The 21,192-nt window shown below is 43.9% G+C and overlaps 1 long non-coding RNA gene across 1 annotated transcript in view; it reads right to left on the reverse strand.

The window, feature by feature from the left end:
• Positions 1-5,993: 5,993 nt before the first annotated feature.
• LOC134471284 (uncharacterized) overlaps positions 5,994-21,192 on the reverse strand; it is a 78,563-nt gene continuing 63,364 nt past the window's right edge. The window contains exon 3 of the long non-coding RNA XR_010040588.1: positions 5,994-7,150. This is a non-coding gene — a long non-coding RNA (uncharacterized LOC134471284). The remainder of the gene's footprint in view (positions 7,151-21,192) is intronic.

Here is a 21,192-nt window from a genome sequence, read left to right on the forward strand (position 1 = left end):
ATATGCATGGCTTGCTCAATTGGCCCACGACCGAGTCTAGATATGGCGGGCATCCCTCATTCTCCTCCATAAGGTGACAATACACAGCAGGGTAGGTGAGTCAATGACGGGTAAGAGCGTGCCTCCCCAGCACGACTCGACCTAAGCCAGGCCCTACCCCATCCTGCACGTAAGCCGCTGGACTGTTAGATGCTGCCCAGGTCTAAATTTCTCTCCGAGGGGATTTCTTTACGGAGAGGAAATGAGTGCAAGCTTGTGTGCATCCAGGTTCCGTCCAGTTTGTGCCTGGCCCTAGAAAAAGGACGAGGGCCTCAGGGCCTTGGCAGACCATGGCATGGCCAACCAGGGTCTAAGCCAAGGACCTACGGTGGACCTACACATAGGGCATAAGCCTCTGCACCCAGTCCAGGAAGGGCTACGATGCGCACATTCATAAAAAATAAAATAGGGGGAGATGTTGGGAGCCGCGTCTGTGATAGCTCGCCTTGCGCGGCGGACGTGCGGCCTGTGGTAAAGAGCAAAGCCTGAGGTAGATTACCCCTCCCATCGAATATGTTAGTTTCCTGCTTACCGCGTAAACAACCCGCTCAACAATATAGTCTGCCTGGCAACTGATGATGTTAGCCAATCAGCTTGCCTTGCTTACTTTAACATGATTGGACACTGTACCCGTATATATACCGGTGCCACCCCTGGGCGGAAGAAGAAGCCAGGTAGAAGCCCAGAAGTAAAAGCCCAAAAGGAGCCACGGAGAGCGGACCGGTAGAGGCTTTGGGGCAGACTGAAGCACAAAAGGAGCCGCGGGGAGCGGACCAGAGGAGGCTTCAGCTGGGAGAACCCAGGGCAGGCTGTACGGAGAAGAAAAATAAAAAGAAAAGGTTGTCCACTACCAGACTTTGTCGTGTGTCCTTCCTGCGGCCGGGAGCGGACATCGACAAATCACAAACTCTAGATTCAGCCACCTCTGAAAAACCTTGCCCCCATAGCTGCATGAGGCTTTGGGGGGACATCTAGATACAAACCATAACATCAGGGAAGGGCACAGGGAGTTGGTGGTTTTTAAGACAGTGGAGACAGGGGGCTGGGGATTTAGCTCAGTGGCATAAGCACCTGCCTTGCAAGCAGGCAGTCGTGAGTTTAATCCCCGGTACCGATAAAAAAAAAAAGAAAAAAAAAAAAGAAAGAAAAGAAAGTGGAGACAGGCAATGAGCAGCCTCACTTTGTGACCTCATACACAACATGTGACCCAAGAGATTAAGTTGTAACTCCTTTCCTATTCCAGACTTTGTGTTGAGCAATTTTTATCTGCCAGACTCTGGCCAAGTGATCTATGTGCATTCATTCATATACAGGTAAACCTAAAATATTTCTACTTGTCAAAGATATCTCTGCTCCTCCTTCTCATCTTCACCATCATCTCTGTCATGAGCCATCAGGGCTGAGTCCTCCGAAGGAAACCCTTGGCAGCATCAATCCCGCACTCATTCGTGTTGCTGTTCCATCCAGTAACATCACAAACATAAAAAACACACACAGTAGAACAAAAAAGAAATAATTTGATTTATTCCTGACATAACTCTGGCAGTGCTCAACCCTCCTCTGTCTCAATGCCTGCATCTATTTTGTGTGAAAACACTTTTGTAACAGAGGCCGAAGCACTCTGTACACAGTACCTCCTTGGACTACTGTGAAATCTCACTTGATCTATAGTATAAGAAGCCATTATAAGAAATAAGAATTATGATAAGCAGGACTTTATAGTCTAATGCAAGGGAAAATGGGTAAGTTAAAATTTGTCTCTCCCCTGCCCTGTGCCGTGTGTGCATGTGTGTGCGTGTGTGTGTGTGTGTGTGTGTGAGTGTGTGAGTGTGAGTGTGTGTGTGGTATTGCAGACCAAAGTTTTGCAAACACTCTACTACTAAGCTAAATTCCCAGTCCTTTAAATATTTTTTTTTTTTTTTTTGGAGACAGAGTCCTGCTAAGTAGCCCATGCTGGCCTCGAACTTTGGCTCCTCCTTCCTCAGCCTCCTAACTACCAGGGATAACGTAAGTGTATCATAACAGCCAGCTAAATCTCTTAATAATTATTTTATAATGGATCTTTAATAAACTTTTCATTCTGACATAATTCCCATTCATACCATGCCACACACCTAGAGAAAAAATATGAACAGTGCTTACTTTTAAAATGCTGGTAGCACAGTTCTACCTCCTTCAGAAAAAGCATAGAGCGGGTTGCACTAGGTTGAAAGTGCTGAGAATGAGAGCTTAGCTTATGTTTTTTCCCCAATAAACTTCTCCAAAGTAACAGTAATCACCAATACAGAACATGCCTAAAATGTGCCTTCAGGATTTCACAGTCAAACAAAAGAAGAAATTAAGTATTTCCCACCAAAAATTAAGTCACCTATACGTTAAAAGAAAGACCCACCATATGTGAGTAAATTTAGCAAGAAATTTAATGGTATTTTTAGCTTAAAATGTTTTTAATAGATGATGCATACTTATGGGATGAATTTCAAAGATCCAAAAGGAAAAATAATAGAAATTAAGTTTCTCAGAGGCAAACATTATTGCTACATACATTATATATATATATATATATATGTTATGTTTATATATGCATTTGTATATGATATACATGGATGTGTGTACTTATTTTTCTACTGTAAATGATAGTAGGGGAGTACTGGGGATTGAACCCAGAGACTCTTTAGCACTGAGATACCTCTCTAGTCCTTCCTATTTATGAAACAGGATTTCATTATGTTGCCCATGCTGGCCCCAAACTCCTGGGTCCAAGGGGTCCTCGTCCCTTACCTCCCACGCAGCTGAGAGTACAGATGTGTATCACCACGGCTCGGCTCGTTGTATCTACACTTTGTTTTTCGTGTAACATATCCTGGAGTTACTTCCCTGTCAATACACAAAACAGGTTCTTTGATCTTCAAGGCTACATAACAGTTCATTTTATAGATGTACCATAATTGTAGGACATTTATACTGTTTCTAACCCTTTGCTTGAACAATTGTTGCAGCAACCAATAACACGTGCATACCTTGTCTTTACCATAAACTTTGCGGGGGTGGGCACTGGGGATCGAACTCGCGACCACACGCTTGCAAGGCAGGCGCCTATGCCACTGAACTAAATCCCTGGGCCTACCATAAACTTTTAAAGAAAGGAATTGCTGGGTCCAAAACTATGTAAATTTTAAATCATAGTGGCTATTGGAAAATTGTAATTAACAGGATCCTGTCATCAAATGAATATCTAAAATGCACTGAGCAATTGCTATTTGTAGTTTTCTTTAACTGCTTATGAGGTGTTAGGGCACAGTACTTGCTACAGCAAAATCCTGCCATTACAGACCCCCACTTCATAGAGTAGATGTTAGCAGGAGGCACAACGCATTTGGCCACTCACACCAGAAGAATCAACCCTGGTTAAACTTTTAAACACAAACCTAAACCTATGGATGTAGATCCAGCCCTTTTTCTTAAACCTAGTGGGTGGCAGACTCCAGTTTCTGGCATTTAGAAGTGAAACTAAATAGAAACAAAGATGAAAGATGGTCATCCGGCTTCCTCTTTAGGTTGACTTTTCAGCACAAACAGCATTATGAGAAATACGTTAGTTTTTCTTTTTTTAATTCCTTGTTTTAATTACTGCAAATGTTAATGTGACCTGGTAAGAATTATTTTTAGCCACTTATAATTACCCGGGCAGTATACCTCTAAAAATATAAAGTCGGTATTATAAGTCACAATTAAAAATAAAATCTTGAGACAAAGCTTGCTTTTCTTTGAAATGTGTAATGCTGCCCCTTTATACGCTCCCTCTCTAAACATAAATTCTACGTTTAAATTCCTAGACTTTAGGAGATGCAGAACACGTTAGAAATATCCTGTCCCCTAATTCAGTGGGCTTCCATCTTATCCAGCCTGCGAAATTCTTGGAGAATATTTCATAAATTTACAAAAGATGAATTTATTTGACATGTTTTGGAGGCAAATAAAGTCGTGTGGGTTTTAAAGCTTTCGAAAACTGGGGGATTCCCTGTGCCAGAAAAAGATCATTAGGCCTGCACTTAATACTTGAAATTACAAAGGGATGCACAAAATAGAACGCTTCTTATCCTCAAGGTTTAGGATCTTCCATGCTAGGTAGGATTTTTCGTTCACGACTCAGGGCAGGAGTGCGAGGGCGAGCTCCGTCTGCAGCAGAGGAGTATCTATAAATAGAAGGTGAAGCGTTCTAATACCGAGAGGGTGCGTCACAGCGTCTCTCCCCGCAAGCTGGAGGTCGGGGAGCCTCCGCGCGGCCGGGACGCCCGCCCCGGCTTCCTGCTCCAGGGCAGAGACCCGGGGCCGGGGAGAGACCCGGCCCTCCCGGAGCCCCGGCTGCGCAGCCGAGGTGCAGGGGGCGCTCCGATCGCCCCGCCCCCTGCTCTGCTGGCTCCCCACCAGTCCCACCCCCTGCCGGCCTGCGCCGGGAGAACAATGACCCCAGCGCCCGGGGCGCAGACGGTGCGCGGGCGAGCGAGCGAGGGGGGCCCGGGGCGCGCGCCCGGCCCCATCCGAGGCCACGTGGAGGATAATTTAGTCCCTTGGAACCCACACTCTCGGGGCTCCTGGATTCCCTGGAGTCAAGACGGAGCAGCAGTAGTCAAGCGGAACACACATTTAGGTCCTTGTCTAGTTTGTGTCTGAATCGCGAAGTAAGTCACTGTAGGAATTTTCAAGCACCGTCTTTCTGTAAACAGACTGTTCTGGGATTCCCCAACCATGGCTCTTATCTTCCTCTGCCTCTTCTTCCAGCTTGACCCTAAGTGTCTCTCTCTCTCCTGGCCTGTTAACACATATGTTTCCTTTCCCTTGCTCATTTTCTCTATTACTATTGTTGGTGGTCCTGCAACATTTTCCCCTTCTTTGCCATGTTCTAGATACTCATGTTCAGTATCTCATAGTTTGTTTCCTTCGATTTCTTTTTTAAAATTTTTTAATTAAAAACCTCATCTGCATGATTTTTTTTAAAAAATCTTCTTTCTACCACGAGTTCCTGTCTCCCTAAGGACTGAAGGGTTCCTGGAAAAAACCAAAAGGTTTCATGTGGCATTTTATCCCAGCAAAATATCTTGGAGTTCCACTTTCCAGGAGCCAGGGCTTGCAGAGGATTTTATACTTATATTTAGGTCAAGCTATCTTAGCTGCAGAAATCACAAATCTTGGTACTGCCTTGCTTAAAATGAAAAAGCATGCTGGCAAAGTGGGGGGCACTGTTTCCAAAGTAGGTCTCTGCACGGAGATTTTACAACCTGCACTTAATTTAAAATTTTGATCGTACAGTGTTTAAATTCGGGACGCCGGCATCTTTCATTCACCCATGAAGTGTGTCTCTTGGGTCATCTTTTTCCATTTGTTCCCACATGGAGTGACTGACAACTTTGTTCTCTGTGCTGTAGCGTTCAAGTGTAGCCTTTTATCACCACACACACACACACACACACACACACACACACACACACACACAGAGGACAGCCTTAGCTCCCAGACTTGGAACTTGAAGAAACGGGCAGGCAAAAAAATGGTTAAAAATTGAACAAAAAGCATCCTTTTGTAGTTAAAAAATGCCTTAGAGGTGAGAATGAGTGTGAGTGGCTTGGGTGAGCAGGGTCTAGAGTTGTCCTAGCAGCGTGCATTTCCAGGAGCCAGCTTGCCAGGGCTGACCCTCTGGTCGGGCGAGGCCTGGACGAGCAAGAGTCATATTTCTCTGCAGATGATATCAGAGAGAAACGAGCTAGTGCAGCCATGACAGGAAAGCAGATAGCAGCAGCAACGAGTAGAAGAGAGGAAGAGTCACCTGCTGGAGGCAAGGGGCAGGCAGGGTAACAGACAGCTTGGTCTTGGCGGGCACTACATGAAGACAAGAGCCTGGCCCCAGGAGGGTACCACCACTTCCTCCTCTCTGTGGGTTCCCAAAACTGCTCTCTTCCAGGCAGGGCCTGGCCTGAAAGGGCAGTGAGACTAAGCTATAGGTCACAACCAGCCCTATTCCCATAAGCCATCCTCCAGCCTTTCAAAAAATTGTAAATATTTGCAGGCCCAGACACTAAGAAAATGATTATCATCATTTATTGGAATTTTTTTTACACTAGGCACTCTGTTATGTATTTTTTAACATAGTATCTCACTGAATCATCATTAAAGATGTTGAGGTGGATATTATTATTCTTATCTCATGTAGTACAGAGAAACCAAAGTTCTGGGTACAACGGTGTACACCTGTAATCCCGGAACTCAAGAGCAGAGACAGGAGGACTACCTGGGCTTACATACTGAGTTCAAGACTACTAATAAGACCCCCATCTCAAAAAATAAAAATAAAAAAATAAATAATTAAAAAAAAAAGGATGGAAGAAACTAACCAAGATACATAGCAATCGCAAAAGGTTATTTACCCAGGGACACAAAGCTCATGAACAACAGACACAGTATGAAACCCTAGTCTAAGTCCAAAGCCTATACTACGGACTCCTTTAAACAGGAGATAAGGGGCCATAACCGTAAGGGCCCGGGAATTCGCCCTCAAGTGAGGGAGAGTTGACACATCCCTTCTTTGAATCACTTAGGGGCTCTTTGTTTGTGGGGTCTGTATCGTGGGGGTCTACACAAGTGTGCACAGGAGGCCCGGTGACAACTCCCTTTGTCCCTGTGGAACTTCATTCGGGCTCCTCTCTTTACCCTTGAACAGCAAAGCTTCCTTGAGAGCACCCTAGACTGTGCCATCTAGTTTGGGTAGCAATCATCCATGTGGAGCTGAATAGTTGGCTCTTTACAACAGTGGGAGGGCCCATTCATTACCAAGACAACCACCGCAGTGGCAGCTGTCACCAGCAGTGACAGAGGCCCAGAGCAAGACACTGTGTCTCAGAGAGTGGCGGCCAGAAACCAAGATGGGAAGCGGTAGGGTCGCAAGGGAGAGGCCTTGATCCAAGCCAGGTTGGCAGCAGCACCAGAGACGAGTTGGCACTGACGTCTGCAGCCCTGCACGCGGTGCCAAAGTCCACCTTCCCGTTTAGCAGCAAAGGTGGGAGCCAGACTGCCGGGATTCCAGTCCAGTTGCTAACCCTTCGCAACCTCACGGCTCCTGTAAAATGAATTAGAGTACATTCAGACAAGTTAATTAAACTCTCTGTGCCTCCATGTCTTATCTGAAAAATGGAAATGATAAAAGTGTTAGCATTTCTCTGACAGAGCTGTTTTGAGGGTTAAACGAGTGAATGCCCAGAAAGTGCTTTCAACAGCAGGCACCTTCTCAGGGTAAGAAGTTACCATGACGATCATCTTCACGTAGGGTAAGTCCCCTGGGACTGGTGACAGGAAGGCAACAGGGGATCCCCACTTCATGCATACACCCTCCCTCTGTGAGAAAACACAGCAAAACTAGACAAAAAGAAGGCTGGTGGGGCTAGGCCTCCGGAGAAAGGCTGGGTAGAAAGTTTGAACACAGTTTAAGAGCGCTGATCCTCCCCAACCCACTCCTCCCTTTGCAGTGGAGAAAGACCCTGAAGTGAGAGGTCTGCAGAATGAACAGCAGTGTGGGGAGTGAGCCAGACATTAGACTGGATACCAGAAAAAAGAACTGACTTTAAATACCAGTTGGACCCTTGAGTACGTCACTTAATTTCTTTGAGTATAAATTTCCCACACAGTGAAATGAGTTCAAGTGCATTTTTAAAGCAAAGGATCTTCCCAGCTTCTCTCCTTCCTTTCAGTTACTGATGCTGGCAGCTCAACTGTTGAAACTGCCATGTTTTGTTTTTTAACACAAGTTTATCTTTTTTTTTTTTTGTCTTTTTCCTTTTTATCAGTACTGGGGACCCAACTCACGACTGCCTGCTTGCAAGGCAGGTGCTTATACCACTGAGCTAAATCTCCAGCCCTGAGTTTATCTTTTTAGCCACAGTTGCTTGGCCTATGAATGGGCACCTGACCAAGGTAGGCCAATCAGATTCTTTCCTTAGGATTTTAAAATTTTTAAACTGGTGCTGGAAAAAAACAGCCAGTCCTCCTGGAGTGGTGAGTTTATTGAGAACGAAGTTCGGGACCATTTGGCAGCCGTGTCTCACCAGATAAAATATAAGCTGCTGACATGGAATAGACAGCAAAGACAAGAAGCAGGTTACCCGGGTGGTGCTTAGATAGGTGTTTCTGACATCTACCCTTGTTTAGATTGCAGTTAAGTGAAACTCTGATGTCCTTCCAATCCAGTTCTGTTTTTTGCCTAAGCTGGTTTGTGTGTTTCCTGTCATTTATAACCCTAAAGCCTTGGTTACTACAAACAATTTTTAAGAGTCTGTAACTCTGTCTACGGTTTTATACAAAAACCAATAATAGTAGTGATTTTCAAATAGGGCTGTGTCTCTGAACTGTAGGTAGCTATGTAAAAGTTTTTAAATCCCATTTAAGTCATTAAAAGAGAATAAGTTCAAAACTCTTAATAGCCTTTTATTATATGTAAGTGAAAGGTAAATAAGGTAAGAGCCGACATCTGGATGAACTGTGAGAAAATTAGCTGTTAAATTATAAAAATTGATTTCAGAACTGTTAACGTGGTGCCCTAGTTTTGAAGTCGAATCTGCTTTTTTGTGCGTGCCCAGTATAACACAAGAAATTAGTAGCTGCAGCTTGATGAAGACCAATAAATTTAAAACGCTGAGTCACAGTTTGGGTATTTTGGCCTAAATTCCTTGTGTTGACTGTCTCCATTACCTAATTAACGGTGAGTAAGTAAAATCTTTTCTTTCTTTAGGTTTACATGGAGAGTGAAATAGCTATGCAGTCTCCCACTTCTGGTTTCTACTCTAATTCATCTAACAAGTCCAGCTGTCTATTATTTAAAATAACTTCTATTTCAGTTTTTAATAAATATATTTTTTATTTAGGCTTCGGAGCACAGTACATTTCAATATATAAAATTTTGCATTTCTGCCACATTATAAAACAGGAATGTCTGGTAACAATAAACTTTCTGGGGCTGGGGATTTAGCTCAGCAGCTTGTAAGCACTTGCTTTGCAAGTGCGTGGTCGTGAGTTCAATCCCTGGTATCGATAAAAAAATAAATAAATAAATCTTTCTAATGAACTCTATGCAATATTAAATTTGAAATTCATGAATACATCATAGCTTATATCTATAATTGTGTTTCAATTTTTTCATTCTTCAATAATTAATTTTCATAATGATTGGGGCGGTGCTTTCATAGATAATATTAATTAAAACCTATAGAAAATTATGAGACCTTATGTTTTTCTTATTATTGTCATGTTAACCTCACACACACACATACATACACACAAAACTCACAAGCCATGAAACTAGATTAATATAGTAGTATAGTAATAAAATCATCAATTTATTTATTTGGGGATACAAGGGATTGAACACAGAGCCTTCACTTTGAGCTATAGCCCCAAACCTTTGTTTTCATTTCTAATCCTTTAAGATAGGGTCTCATTACATTTCCAGGTTAGGCTTAAATTTGTGATTCTCCTGCCTCAGCCTCCCAGATGCTGGAATTACAATGTGTGCCACATCAAGGGAAATTTGTCACTTTGAGTTTTACAGACTCTTGGAGCCTACCTTTCATAGTGGACAAGCTCTCAAATATAAAATTGTGTAAGCAAACAGTGATACTAGGGCAAGGAGACTAGGGCTTGGATAAACTCCTACTAAGACATTAAGATATTTGAATAACAAAATACTGGTGATGTGGGATATCAGTGTTGCCTGGTTCCTGAGATGGAGCAAGAGGAACCCCGTTATCCAGATCTTCCCTAGCCAAAGGCAGAGCACATGGCTCTGCCACTACTTTGACGTTTCCCCCACATAACCCTTGTCTAATCCTTCCTGTGAAGCAGCTCCTAACCAATGCCTCACAGCTCAGCAACATGGTCAGCGGGCTGACCTATGGAGGACACAACCATCCTGCTCTCTCTCCTCACATGCTCCATGCTGAGCTCCACTCCCAGCACCCAGTCACCCCTTCACCACCCTGCCCCTAGCCCTCACCCACTTTGAACTCCTGCTTGGGGACCTCCTCACTCTGCCTTCATGTCCATCATGTCTTGGCCCACAGAATTATTGGCCTTCCTTGAATCTTTTCTTGGATTTTAATAATCCCTGCGTGGAGGTAGAGGGCCATCAAGAAGGGTTTCCTAAGGTCAACTCTAGAGGGGGGGTCTGCACAGAGAGCTCTTCTGGCTCCTCGCCTGACTCCGGCTTTGTGTATTTCCTCTGGTTAGATGTGTGGCCACATTGCCGTCAAGTAGTGCCCGTTCTTGGTACAGGACCTACTTTGGCCTGGGACAGTTTAGCTCACTCTCAATTTCCTTTCTCTTCCACAGCTGTAAATGCCCAGCTCCCCCTTCCAGGTAGAAGCACAGTCAAGCGTCACTTCACAGCAAGGGCACTTCTGAACAACATAATTAAGTGATGCTGTCCTTGTGTAAACATCATAGAGTGCACTTACACAACTCTGGATGGTGTGGGTCAATCTATCCATGTGGTCTCTTGACACAGTGAACTCAGACATATAAGGTTGCTCGAGTGTAACAAGGTATGGTGTTTTACAGTACAACTTTTTTTGTGTGTAAGTAGGAGAACACTCTAAAATAGAAATAAAAAGTGTTGCAAATATATAAAGCAGTAATAATTGCATGTGCTATATTTTTTCATGACTGGCAGCAGAGATTTACTTGCACCAACACTACCACAAATATGAGTAATCTGTTGAGTTTTGACATTAGGATGATACTATGTTATTAGATGATAGGAATTATTCATCTCCCTGACACTCTTAGGTGATCACCATCATACATGTGGCTTTTATGGTCCAAATGCTCACCATTATCTGGTGCATGACTACAGTACTCAATAGAAGAAGCTGAATGTCACAGCGCCTTTCATGTTTGGTTCAAAATTAGCATGAAAAGACTGACAAGCAACAGGTTAGTCCAGCAATGTATAAGTGGTGGGCTGCAAATGCCAAGCAGGTAGGCCAACACGTTTAGAATGAAGTGAGATATATTTTTGCTGCAACATAGCATGCCATGACAAGAGTATTAGCCAGGGGTATTGCAACTTGGTGTAGAGCTATGTACAACTTGCTGCCAGTATGTTAAATGCTACAGAAATCACACCTAACCACCGAATGTGAATAGATGTGCCATCAGGGGAGTAACTTGATGATGCTACAGTGGGAACTGTGGACACTTTGATAAGTTACCATGAGACATCCCTTTGTAATCACCACTTACTTCTATAGTCTTACTTTGAATCTTTTAATCTCTTTAAGTGCACAACCAAATATTCAGGAATTTGAAAATGTGTCATGAGTGCAAAAAAGAATCTGAAACATTATAACCGTGACTAATCCAATGACGGAGACTAAAACCATGTGTCCAGGAGCAGTAGAGTTTAAGATTGATGAAGAAGAGCGGAAGAAAATGGAGAAACTTTGCAAGCATCTGGCAGATGGCCTGCAGATGCGTATCCCGGAGTGACAACAGATATGGTGAAGAAGCTCCACTCGGTTCCCTAACTTGAAGTACAAGTGAACTGCCCGTGAAATAACTCCATTCATGTATTCACTTTGAACTCAACCAGTAAATGTTGCTGGGCACTTACAAATGCCATGCAATACATCTCGGGAGATAGAGACACATGATAGGAGAGACAGTTACCTTATCTGGGAGGATGGACCTGAACCAAGAGAACTGAGAAAATGTGGACTAGTGACGATATGTTAGGAAGAAAGCCAAAGAAGGACTGAAAGAGAAACTGAATGGTGTATCTGCAAAGTGTTATGGACTGAGAGTTCGCGTCTCCCCACTGTTCCCATACTGAAGCCTAAACACCCATTGTGATGGTATTTGCAGATGAGACCTTTGAGAAGCAATTAGATCATCATGGCAGAATCCAAAGGGTGGGATTCGTGCCCTTGTAGAAAGAGTCCAGAGACCTGTACCCTCTCTCCTCAAGCCGGCATAAAGGAGAGGCCAACAGAGCATGTGCCTACCAGCCAGGGATGGAGGTCTTACCTCAAATCCATCGTGCTGGCATTTCAGTCTCAGACTTTCAGACTCCAGAAGTGTTTAAAAAAAAAAAATAAGCATCTGTTGTTTGATAGTCTCCTGTACTTAGTTGTGGCAGCTTGGGCTGACTAGTATAGGAGGGGTCAATTTACTTTTTTTAATGAAAAAAGATAAAACACATTTCCTAGGGCTGGGGATATAGCTCAGCAGCACAATGCCTGCCTGGCAAGCACAAGGTTGTGAGTTTGATTCCTGGTACAAAAAAGAAATCCTAACATTTCCTAACAAAATAATAGGAGAATAACTATCGTTAATACATTGCATACTGTTATCTTCAAAGTAGTCACTCAGAGTATAAAATATGGGCATAAAAAATTCTCTAAACAATATTAGCACAAACATTTTTTAATGAACTAAGAGAAACTAGTAGTATAACTATCTTTTTTTCTTTGCCCTTCTTTTCTCCCTCCCCCGCCCCCAGCTCCTCTTTCCTTTTGAACAGTTTCTTTCCATTTCACAATATCTGTTGTACAATTTGGTCCTTATTCGCTCATTCACTTTCTAACACCAGGAAGACAACACAAAGTTTACTTTACAGAGGTGCTCTGGGAAGGCTCCTTTGAGGGGAAAAATTGCTGATGGCTCTCAGTAGCCAGGGAAGTAGCTTCTGGAGTGACCTGGGGACTTCCACAGGAGAAGCCCTGCCTCAGGGACCGCTGTATGGTTCTCAGGTGCATGGAGGTGGGTAAGGGCCCACAGGGTTAGTACAGAAGAGAACTCAGAGTCTGTCTGAGATGAAAGAAGAGGAGTCAGTTGCTCAAGAGGACCAGGAGGGGTTTTGTCAAAGAGGCAAAAGAAAATTTCAAAGATCAGCACCAAGTTAAAGGATACACAGAGGAATGAAAATCCAGTAGAGATTTACTGGGAATCTATACCTGCCAGTCAATGTTGAGAGCAGCAGGGACAGTGAAGTCTGAGCTGCCACCCAGCGCCCTGGCAGGGAGGACCAGAGCGCCACAGGACGCAGCTAGATGCCAGGGGACACTTGGGCAGCCCAGTGCTTGCCCAACTAAGAAATACAGCACTAACTCACAGGCTAACGTGGGACACAAATTGGTAATTTGCCTTTGAAAGTCCTGCTTTGTTTTCCCTTTCCTGACCTCAGCTGCCTTAGCCCAGTTTCTGTGATAGTTCAAGCCTTCTTACAGGACAAAAATTCCTGTCAGTGCTCAATCTTTGGGCCTTTACTTTTTACTTTTCTTTAATAGCAACATGTTTCTTGCCCCCATAGGGACAAGAAGTTAAGTGGGGGACACCAACAAGGATCAAAACATCACAGAGAGACATGGGCAGATTTATCCTGACAGACTGTGGAAAATGCACTTCTCAGGTGCTGGTCATTTTCATTGGCTCCCTGTGCTTTTATGCAAAAATGTTCAAAATTGTGGCAATGGTTATTATTTATACAGCCATGAAAAATAAGTCATAATATTTTTAAGGGAAAAACTCAAGGCATGGACTTGTAGTCCCAGCTACTTGAGAGGCTGAAGGAAAAAGATCACTTGAGTCCAGGAATTTCAGAGAAGTCTGGACAACATAGTGAGACTCTGTCTCAAAAAAAAAAAAAAAAAGTGTTTGAAGGATTCAAATGCACAAAAAAGAGGCTTATGATGCCTGGAGAAGGAATTACAGGGAAAGTCCTATTCAGGTAAGTGTGAGAAGGGTTCCTGGAAGAGATGCCTTTCCTCAAATAAAGAGTTAAAACAAGGAAGGGGTTAAAAGATAAAACCAGTGTGATAGGTGCATGCAAAGATATACCCAGTTATCAATTTAAAGCAGAAGTATTTAACCTGAGTAAGATTCAGTCTCAATATACATGAATGGGAAGTGTTAGTTATTTTGATTTTATATACTTTAACTTATATTTGAAATTTCATCACATTTATTGTGACTTCATCACCAAAAGAAATTCCAGATATTTTCAAATTGTATTATAGCTATACCTTTTGAAAGGTTACAATACTTATTACCATTAGATAGTATTGGGATTGTTTGGCTGGTTTTTGGTGCTGGAACTTGAACCCAGGGCCTCAGACATGCTAGGCAGGAGCTCTACTACTGAGTCCTTACTAAGTAATGATTTTTTTTTTTTTGGTTTGTTTTTTATTTCAGTGAGTTGAGACAGGAAGGGTCTCACTATGTGGCTTAGGTTGGGCTTGAACTCCCTATGTAGTTAGTCTAGGCTGGCCTTGAACTCATAGAGATCCTTCTGCCTCAGCCTCCCAAGTGCTGGTATTATAGGCATGATCTGCTATATCTATCTAGATGTCATTCAGTGTTTTAGTAAAGAAGAAAATTAGTCACTATATCATAATTTTCATGCTGAGATCTGTATTTAATATGAATTTTATTTTATTTTATGCATGGTATTTAAAATTATTATTCCAAAAAGGGGGTCCAAAAATGAGGGTTTACACGCTCAGAGTGGTGGTGCATGCCTGAATCCCAGCACTTGGAAGGCAGAGGCAGGAGGATTGCTTTGAGTTTGATGCCAGCTTGGGCTACATAGTGAGCTCAAGCCAAGACTGAACAGTTCATCAGATTGCCAAAGAGGTCATGGCTTAAAAGTCTCCACCCTGTGAAGCAGGCATGGCCCTGGTTCAGATTGTACACTGTATGGAAAGTAGTCATTAATGGAAAATATATGAAGCAGAGGATAGTTTAGAAAAGAAAAAGGTACCTTTTTCCTGTCACAAACTACGGACATAAGCCACAAGACCCACACGAGCCACTGAGAGCATCCACGCGGTGCCTCTTGCTCGTCTCGCTTACCAATCAGCTGTTGGGTTTCACATGGTTTCCTATGGAGGTTTGCTCAAGGGAAGAGTAGTCCAGTGATCAGCAAATACGAGACTGGTTGGCTTGTGAGAGCAGACATTTCTATGCTTTTAATATTCTTTTTAAAAATGTTATTATACTGGGAAAGGAGGGAGAAAATAGCATAAGGGGAAGGGAGAAGGGGTGGAAAACCTGATTAAGACGGGGTATGTACACATACCAGTTCACCACGATGAATGTAGCTGTTATGTATCTCAAACACACATTTAAATGAAAATATTTAAAAATTCTAATCACCTATTATATTACAGCTGGTAGATATTTATAGGGTATGAAGTGATGTGATTTTTTTTAACACAATGGGGCATGATTGAATCAAGCTATTTAGACTGGCAGTGTAGCTCAGTGGTAGAGTAGATGTTTTACATGCATGAGGTCCCTGGTTCAATACCCGGCAGTAAGGAAGGGATCAAGCGAATTAAAGTATTCATCACCCCAAACATTTAATGTGTTTTGTGATGATGAGGTGCACTCAGTTATTAGGGGTACTCATACTGTGCAATTAATTGAAAAGAAACATTTCTTATTTGAAATGTGAATTGAACAATAGCAAATGCTGGTGGGGATGATGTAGCAACAGGAATTCTCATTCATTGCTGATGCAAACACAAAATAGCCCAGTCATTCTGGAAGACAGTTGGAGCTCACTAAACTGCTGTACATAGTCTCACATCCAGGAATCATGTTACTTGGCATTCTCCCATAGAAGTTGAAAGCTTATATTCATGCAAAACTGTGCATGCGAATGTTTATATCAGCTTCATTCACATTGCCCAAAGCTCAGAAATAGCCAATATGTCCTTTAGTAGGTGAGTGAGTAACCCGTGGTATATCCCGACCGTGGAGGAGCATTCAGTGCCAAGAAGAAACGAGCTGTCAAACTGCGAGGAGATGCGCCACCACATGAAGAACACAGTGCTTGGTGAAAGAAGCCAATCTGAACAGTCTGTGTACCAGGAGTGCAACTATTTAGCATTCTGAAAAATCACAACTATGAAGACTAAGAGTGAGAGAGAAGGGAGAGATGAACATGTGGAACACTGAGGGGTTTAGGGCAGTGAAACCACTAGGTGTGATACTATCACAGTGCATGCTTGTTAGTATACATTTCCCCAAACCTGTAGAACGTAACACCGTGTGCAAACCCTAATGCAAACTATAGACTTCACATGTGTCAGAGTGGGCTGTCTGTGTCAATGCAGCCTGGTGGCTCACATCTGTGATTGCAGCTACTCTGGAGACTGAAGCAGTGGGGTCTCAAGTTCAAAGCAGCCTGTCCAAAATAAAATTTATAAAAGGAATGGGAATTCAACATTAGAGTTGTAGCCTTACCAAGCCTACATGAGGGCCTGGATTCAGGAGAGCAAAAAAATACTGCTGTGATGAAAGATGTCCGTGGTACGCTTTGCATGGTAATCATGTGTCAGTGTTGGCTATCTGTAACAGATGAGTTGCTGTGGTACCCAGTGTAAGTAGTGCATCTCTAGGGGTGGGGAGAACTGGGAAATTTCTGTACCCTCTACTCAACTTTGCCATGAACCTAAAATTTTTTTAAAAAATAAAGTCTAATTTTTAAAAAATTCTTAAAAACTTAGTAACCATCACCACGAGTTGGGCTAACCTGAAGCTAGAGATGAAGCATCCTAGTGTGCAGGAGGGTCAGTCCTCGTCTGACCTGGACGTATGGACCCATGTTACTCTTCCTGCTGCAAATGCCTTTCTCTTTTTTTTTTTCTGCCAAGAAATTGCTTCTCATCCATTAAGGCCTAGGCGTGATAGAACCACCTGTCTCTGTTCTTGTTCTTGATTTTCTTTCTGTACTCCCAGGACTTTGCGGCATGACACACAGCACTTGGTGTGGCAGGTCATCACTTTTGTGTCTGTCTCCGGCTGCACAGGGGGTTGCCTCTAGGGCAGGAATCATCTTGTTGCCAATTTTGATCTCCTCAGCATCTGCCATAACAAAAGTGTCTAGAGAAGTGATGATCTCCAACATGTGGATGTGTGTGTGTTCAACATCACTAGATACTAGGCATGGTGGTGCGTGGCTCTAATCCTGGCACTCAAGAGGCCGAGGCAGAAGGATCAGTGCGAGTATGAGGCCAGCCTGGGCTACCAAGTGAGTTCAAGGTCAGTTTAAATTACATAGTGAGACCCTGTCTCAAAAAGACAGACCAAAAAAAACCAAAAAATCACTGGGGGACTGAAACCATACAAGAACTCTACCACTGAGGTGCATCTTCAGCCATTAAAAAAAAAAAGGTTCTTTTTTAAATTTTAAGAGACTGTCTCAGTTACCCAGGCTACTCTCAAATTTCTGATCCTCCTGTCTCAGCCTCCTAAATTTCTGATCCTCCTGTCTCAGCCTCCTAAATTTCTGATCCTCCTGTCTCAGCCTCCTAAGTAGCTGGGATTCCAGATGTGCATCTCCATTCCTGGCTCAGTCTGTTTTAAGGCTTTGTATGTGAGAGATGGGGATGCTTCTCCTTGATGCTCAGCCATAGTCTCTTAGGAAGCCACAAGAGTAGCCACAAGAATGGCAAGGAGGGGTGTAGGTAAGAGAGCTGACTCTCCATAAGTGGGGCAAATGACGAGGAGGAGAAGACTGGAAATCTGGATTACTTCCTGTGATGGGCAGTTTTGTGCGTCAGCTTGACTGGGCTAAGGAAGGTCCAGGTAGCTGGTAAAATACTGTTCGTGGGTGTCTCTGAAGGATGTTTCCAGAATGGCTAGCATTTGAATCTGTGTTGTGAGCATGCTTCACTAATGTGGGTAGGTGTAATCCAATCCATTGAGCATCCGAATAGAACAAAAAGGTGGTGGAGAGATAAATTTGTTTCTGCTTGAGCAGAACATGCATCTTTCGTTGCCCTTAGACATCAGTGCTTCTGGTTCTCAGGATTCTGGGTTTCCCCTAGATCTGCACTACCAATTCTCCTGAGGCTCCAGCTTGCAAATGGCAGACTGTGGTACTTCTGAGTCTCCGTGACCATGGACACCAATCCCGCATAACAGAGCTCTACCTTCCCACCCAACTACTAACAGTCTGTATCTGTTGGTTCTGTTTCTCTGGAGAACCTGGACAAGCCTACTTCTAGAGCTTTCTAACTAGTCCATCTGTACCAGTCTTCACTCTGCAACTGCATGTAGTCTGTTCTCAATGCAGAGGCTGGAGTAAGTAGATTAAAAAATTAAAATTATCTTCCTCTTCCACTCAAAACCCTTCAGTGAGTCCTCCTTTCTGGGAAAGCCACAGTCCTTCTAGTGGTCTGCAAGGCCCTCTGTGCTCTGCCCCCGCCCCCTATGCCTCCCGCTCTGAGCTCTCCCAGCTCTCCTCTCCCTGGCTCCCCCTCCTCCAGGGCACACAGCCCCCTACCACACTCCTGTCCCAACTTCTTTGCCCTTGTCTTAGAATCTCTCCTGAGACCACGTTTCCACTTCTTCAGGCTCCTCATAAAGCGACACTCTTCACCACTACCCCTTCCCACTGCCCGCTTCTACCATGTGAGTAATACCCTGGCTGACAAGTCGGTGTCCTGCAAAGAAATAGCTCATAACGCAGCTCAGCAAGGACACTGCTGCTAGGGGCTCTGCAGGCAGCACCAAAGAGCAAAGGCATCTCTGGGGCTAAGATTGTGTTAGACACCCTGTGTGAAACCAAGCAGATAAAGGCAGATTCCTGGGTGAGGCACATAAGTGCACAGTCTCCGTGAAAATGCTTGTATGCAGTTTGTGCACTAAACAAAGACAGTGAAGAGGGATCACCTTGAACCCCCCAATCCGGTGCAGCCGCAGTGTTGCTCGTGATGAACATGTCAGCAGTTATGAAGCCCGAGGCCACTTGACAGCCTCACCTGATGTGGATTCTGAGGTCACAGTTGTTTTCCTAAGCCTGCGAGACTGTGCCGAGACACACTCTGGTGTTTTATACAACTCATTTCCTTGCTTGTCCAGAGGCACCCATGACTTTAGGCATTAAACATCAGAAGAATGCATCTGTGTCATACTTTAAAACTGATTAGGACTACGTCCAAAACCAACGTCAAAGAATTCCCCAGTTCCCAGATAATAGCCGCTGCTACGAGCCGATCTAATACCACGGTCCAACCGGGGCACTGCCGTCTTTCCTGCGCAGGGAATCCTCCCCTTTTGTATACAGAGAAAAATAGTCTGAAGCGAGTGACTCACTGATTAACTCCTGAAAAACTTATGGTGCGACATGGCCCGGCTTTTCCCCTGAAAGAGTTACTTTTCCTTTTCTCTGTTTTTCAAAATTTCCTCTCCAATTATTACTTCCTCTCAACTCCTCCCTATTATTCACCTTCCTGTTTGCCTACATTTTTTTCCTGCTTTCTCATCCAGGCTTAGTGTATGCAGACCTCAGTGAATCACATATTTTCCTCTCCTGACCACCCTACAGGCTTTCCGGTGCAATTTTAAGAGAAACTCTCTTCTGTCCCATGAGGTTCTTCTGGACTTTCAGATACAGTCACTGCCGCTCTGGCTCAGATGCTCCTAACTTCCCTTCACTGCCAAATCCATTCACATTATTATTATTATTATTATTATTATTATTATCGGTACCAGGAATGAACTCCGGACCTCACACTACCAGGTAGGCGCTGTGCCACTGATCTAAGTCCTTGACCCCTTCATTCACTTTAGAAGCAGCTTTAATTCCTTTTATTTAATAGCCCAAGGCTTTCCAAGGTTCTCAGATGGTGGACTTTGTAGAACCCAATTTCCTATGGCCTGACAGAATTAACGTGCAAAACTCACTGCTGAGGACGAGCTGAAATCCCAGGGGGGCAAAGGCTGCCTGGAGTTGCTGTTTCCCCGAGCACGGCAGTGAGCCGGGATGGCTCAGGGGTGCTGGCAGATGTGGGTAACCACCCCAGGTTGCTCAGGAGAACCGCTGATTTCAGGGCCACACATCCTCTGAGATTTCTAGGGCGACCCTCTCACTCTTTCTAGGGTGCCCACCAAGTGCCAACTCACCTCCTATCTGCTGCATCTCAGCTACTGCAGCACACCAGAGAAAGCTGGACCTTGGTCGTTTTCTTCTTGACTGCCCGCCACCAAAACACCTGCTTCTCATTCTCTGCAGGAACCTGTGACTTCTTCCCTGGGGGCTATACCTGTGCTGATGCTATAAACCCCTCTCCCCTTTTCCTTTTTCTGACAGCTTCTATCCTACCTGTGAAAGGTGTACAAGTGAGCCCAAGGGCCATCTTCCTGGCCCAGGTCCCCCTTAGGATAACACCCAGGTAGGGAGCAGGGGTTCATCCATGGGGGATGATTTACTTCTGGTTTTGTTTTCCTTTGCCTGCATTTGGTTGGCATAAACACTTCTGAGAAACAGGCTGCAGCCTGTTTTAGTTTCATTCCCTTTAACGAGGGTTTATAAAATGACTCTTACTATGCAGAACACATGCCTAGAGTGTATTGTTCCTTGATGGGTTGAAACAGTGTGGGGGCATGTGGGACACATGTTTAAAATATTCCTAAAATGCCCAATTACCCTGCAAACCACTCAGGTATATAATATACATTTTAACATACATTCAATGATTGTTTACCTAGAGGACAAAAAAATCTTGGTCTCTTGGGATGAACTACAGATTTTTAGAAACCGACTAAACACATATTTACTCGATTCATTCTGGTCCCTTGGGTGACAAACCCTTTTCCAAAGAAGTAGCTTTCCATGCAAAACAAGACAATTAAATGCACAGAGGTGGTGGCCACCCATGTAAAGACAAACAGTTTATCTTTCATGATGCAGAGATGAAAATCCCAGAGCCCTAAAAATAAACCGCAATGGCCAGCCACATCGCTAAAACTCTCCGCTTCCAACATAGGAATTTTTTTTCAGCATAACCCTTTCTGGATAAATTTGCAAAAAAAATCCCATCACACTGGAGTGCCTTAAGAAGACTAGATGAAGGAGACAAGATCACACGTCTCCTCCTCCAGATCCCAACCAGTCCAGAAAGAACTCATTCATCTCCCTCCCCGAAAACTCTGCTTCTCTTCCCACATTCCCCATTTCAAGGAGGGACACCAACAGCCACCCAGAACTCTGGGCAGAAACCAGGAAACCAAAGCTTCGGCAGCTGGGTGTGGTGGCACATACCTATAATCCCAGCACTTAGTAGGCTGAGGTAGGAGGATCACTGTAGCCAGCCTGGGCTA

The sequence above is a fragment of the Cavia porcellus genome, unplaced genomic scaffold, assembly GCF_034190915.1.
Source record: "Cavia porcellus strain 051 isolate PalLab524CR breed Dunkin Hartley unplaced genomic scaffold, mCavPor4.1 scaffold_18, whole genome shotgun sequence".
Taxonomy (NCBI): domain Eukaryota; kingdom Metazoa; phylum Chordata; class Mammalia; order Rodentia; family Caviidae; genus Cavia; species Cavia porcellus.